Source organism: Limulus polyphemus, unplaced genomic scaffold (assembly GCF_000517525.1).
Source record: "Limulus polyphemus unplaced genomic scaffold, Limulus_polyphemus-2.1.2 Scaffold7367, whole genome shotgun sequence".
Lineage (NCBI taxonomy): Eukaryota > Metazoa > Arthropoda > Merostomata > Xiphosura > Limulidae > Limulus > Limulus polyphemus.
In genome coordinates, this window is record NW_013672977.1 from 32,241 (window position 1) to 37,092 (window position 4,852).

Here is a 4,852-nt window from a genome sequence, read left to right on the forward strand (position 1 = left end):
GTCCGCAGACATACCGCTTTGCCAGTTTGATACAACAACAATTGTTATGGTGTTTATGCCTTTCATAAGCCAGCGAAGAACGATTACAATCATACTTGTCATAAACATTAGTATTAGGCCTATTAATATATCTATTATATTTTTAACACTACATTCTTAATCTAGTCTTTTTGGAATTTTCAAGGATCAAAAGACTGTAAATCAAAAGTATTTCAAACACACTATAATTACTTGTTTGAAACGACTAATTTTGTTAACATAAGGCCTGATGATGCGTTACAGAATCTTGTCGGTTGAAACGAGTAATGAAGTTTATCTTTCATTGTGCCAAAAAATGTCGTTATTATTTATTCTTAAAAAAGAAAATTACTTAAGATCTGATTCTGTGATATGTAAAATATTCGTTATTATTTATTCTTAAAAAAGAAAATTATTTAAGATCTGATTCTGTGGCATGTAAAATATTCGTTATTATTTATTCTTAAAAAAGAAAATTATTTAAGATCTGATTCTGTGGCATGTAAAATATTCGTTATTATTTATTCTTTAAAAAGAAAATTATTTAAGATCTGATTCTGTGATATGTAAAATATTTGTTGTGGTCTTTACAGCGCCGTTAAACAGCAAGGAACCATTCATTCTTCGTCATTTAGAGAGAGTTTGACAACCAAAGTTGAAAAATACGGCATTATCATCAACCGCCATCTTTATTCCTCTCTTGCATAGTTGTTTATAGGTTCCCAGTAGCACAGCGGTATATCTGCGGACTTACAACGCTAGAAACCGGGTTTCGATACCCGTGGTGGGCAGAGCACAGATAGCCCATTGTGTAGCTTTGTGCATAAATTCAAACAAACTTGTTTACGTTCAGTAGTATTATCACGCTTACACAATTTAGAGAGAGAGACAGAGAAAGAAAAGCGTTTCACTGTATTGCAATACCTGTAGAAGACAGACCAATGTTCTATCGAAACATGTAGTATGTTCCACCATCAATAAAATTCTGACTTATGCTTTTAAATCGTTGTTTCCCTACCTATTATTAACTTATCTATTTTGGATATAGAAACTAACTGTTACATCATAGATACAAGTTTGTTGTCTCTTTTCAGTTTATCCAAGATGGGTTAAAGAATCTTTTCCCTTGTGTCCGATCAAAACATACAGTGCTGGCACTATTACAATTCCAGAATAGGTTAAGAATCACCAGTGTTTTACAATACTTACTGCCTTAGCGAGTTATTGAGATGAAGGCATCTTTTAAGCAAATTTCTTGACTTGCCTATACATAAGGTAAAGTAGCAACTTTCAGTAAAAAATATCAAATCCACACTATTCCTTCAGTTGGGGAATAAGTAATACTGAAAGTGAAACTTTGTATTACATCGATAGCTTTGTTATAGCTCAAGTTAAGAAAAACGAAATGTTACCAGTTGTATAAAATACCAATTTATTATTATGTTTTGTGAGTTTGATGTATCAACTAGGGAAATAAGTTATTAATCAGAGATATCTGTTTCATTTTAACTATGTTTTGGAACCTAAATCTTTATTGAATATTGCGTAAAGTTACTCGAAGTCTATTTACGTTAGCCGCTCCTAATTTAGAAGTGATAGACTAAGGAAAGGCATCTATTCAAAATTACCCACCGCCAACTTTCGGACCACTCTTTACCAACAAGAAGCGGTATTGTCCATACATTATAACGTCCCTACGGCTGAAAGGGCGAGCATAGTCGGTGATGGTATTCGAACCCGCAAGCTGCGAGTCGATCACCCTAAACACCAGGCCATGCCGTATCTGAAATATGAACACGGTATCGAAACTCGATTAATAACCCTGAATGGTTATCACTGAATGGTATATTAATTTGTTTTAGCGCAAAGCTACAGTCCCAGTAGACGATTATCCGTTTGGAAAACTCAGGTTTGAATGTAGAAGAAAGGCCTACCTTTCGAAAGCACTTGGGTTATAGGGTTTTATCATTTTATATTAAGACTTCTTGAACCTACGTGTTTTTCTGACATCATGAATGTAGAGTAAAAAAAAAAGTATTTTTCGATTGCTTTTTGTATCGATAAACAAAGAGAAATGTTTATATATATATATGTGTGTTTGTCAACCGTTTTCTTCGTACTTAAAACCAACTTGTGTGATACTCTATTATTAAAGAAAGCCTACAACGAATAGAAATAATTTTTAACAATTCTGGAATTCTACGCAAACAAGAACACACTTAATTGTTATTCCCGTAAAGAATGTCTTGCGATAATACAGATTACCTATAAAAGGAGTAAATATGGCGGCCAAAATCTCTTGTAAAGGAGGTTTCTGACATTGCTTTAAACAGACTGACATATCGTGACCGTTAAACAGGATGTAATCTTTAACTTTTATTGTAAACAACCGCCATTTTGTGGCATCACGTCTGCAGTGGGAAGCGAAGTTACCCATAGCTTACCTATCACGTAGGTAAAGCCACTATATCATAGCAGTTATAATTACACTGAGGATCTACCCAAAAAAGAGTTTGTTATTAATCTGCCTGGAAAAAAAATATATTTAATATTGACGAAAACAAATGAATAACTTAATTACAACAGTGAAACGGGTCTTATTAGAAAATATCTTGTGAAACAAGGTGTCAAAAAATTGGGATGATCGTCTGCCAATGAATACGCGTTTTTATGAATATTTTACAAACCCTAGTATTTTAATAAACTCCTCTTTTCCTTTCATTCATGTGAGAACTAAATACAAGTACAACATCGAAGATAACCACGACTTAAGGTTCAACAATTAATACGTATGTATTTGAAATAAAGACTCGGACACATTTAAAGTTATTATCATTATTTAATCGTGCATTGTTGACTAGCGTATTCTTCAGCTTTCATACCTGAAACCAGGATAATACAATCAGCGCCACTACACAGTAGATACTCCTAAACACTTCTGTAACTTTTATAAATTAATACTTAAAGCAGAAGTTATGGTTCTTTTAGAGTCATAATACCTACAAAAAAAAACAAACAAACAAAAAAAAAACAACAAAAAACAAGTACCTAAACAAAATTGAATGGATACTACTGAGAGGTGCAGTAAGTTTATGGTTTATCCTAAAATAGAAATTTTAAAGTTATTGTTTCTCTCAACAGATGGCGAAACTCTAACAGGCAATCTAAAGTCGTCTGCGAAATTATGATTCAATTCAACTATTTTTCTTCACGCGTGAATGTATTCTATATATTTACAATCAAGTTAGGAAACATACAAGGTTTTCATTCGCAACTAGTCTGCTTTAAAATCTAACAGCATACAAATAATGATGGATTTCACAGTCTCCAACTGATTAACAGATGTAAAATACAATTGGTGTTCAACGATCTTCAGGTTAGAGCAAAACTCTATAGCTCACAATCATCAACCAGATAATTAAGTAACAAAACATTTCACTAAACTATTACATCAAATATCAACCTGTAAATATTAAACAATATCCATCTAACATAGTTTTAAAAAATTATTAAAACTTTTTTTTTTTTTGAGAAAATGTCCATCATCCATATTTAGATAGTTAAAATGACAAACCAATCAACACAAAATTACAGTCGCACGTCTTAGAGCTCAAAATAGCAATATATATTTAAAATATTGACTTCACCAGCCGGGAAACAGAAAATAAAACAATTAGCATGTACGAATAATTAATCAAATGTCGTTTGTTTGTTTGTTTCGGGTATTCGCGCAAAGACACAAGGGCTATCTGTGCTAAGAGTCCCTAATTTTGAACTGATAGACTAAAAGAAACGTAACTAATAGACAGTACCCACTATAAACTCTTGGGCTACTCTAATCGAATAATGGGATCTGACCATCGTTTCCTTATAACGAGCCCACCGACAGCCCTCGAATACAAGGGCGCGACTACGGAACATGAACCATGAACGTTCGGATTCATAGTTAGGCACACAGTTTAATGTGGCGGAGATCATAAATACAATACGAATGTTCCACAGCAATAGGTAAATGTAACACCAGCACAAGTTTCTAGTTCTGCTAGAGACGAAGCATTTCTCTTAGAATAAGCATTTAATGCCAGTTTTCCGTAAAAACCACCACTGACAACAAAAAACAGTTTTTAAAAGAATACTGTAACAAAATGAACTTCTATCTTCTTTTTTGAAGGAGAGATCAAATATTAGTTTGTTTCTTGAAACCCGTCTTTTAGCGTTATAAACCCCAAGACTTACCGCTAGCTCAAACAAGAGAAAAAAAGAGGTACAGTTGCATTGATGTGAATGCTATATAATTTTCTGGGTTAGTTTAATTTCAACCTAATTACTTGACTTTGTAAACAAGCTAACAGTTAACTACCTGTACTCGTCTCTCGATGGTGGGGCGATAAAGCAAGTATACAGTTTTGTCTAATTTATATCACACAATTTACCACTTAGATTCTTTTTAAATAAAGTACTATCTTAATTAATTATGTACATACAGACGCGTGGATACATAAATATATATATACACACACACAAACATAGAAACAAACAAAACCACAAACAACTTCTAAAGTTAGCTGGCTTCGAGAAATGCCAAACTGTTGAATAATATTTAGATTTCAAAATAACATTATTATTTCAGGAAGTCATAAGTTGTAAAGATCACAGTAATATTTGTTTGTTTGTTAATTTTTAACAGAGTCATGCCTTGACATCTGGACTGTTACATTCCTCATTTAACTTAATTTTTATTATTGTCCGATGATCAAAAAGTGTGAAAGAAATACCACTGTAACAAGTTCAAAATGTCAGGGTTTACTTTTTTAAATAAATATATATATATATT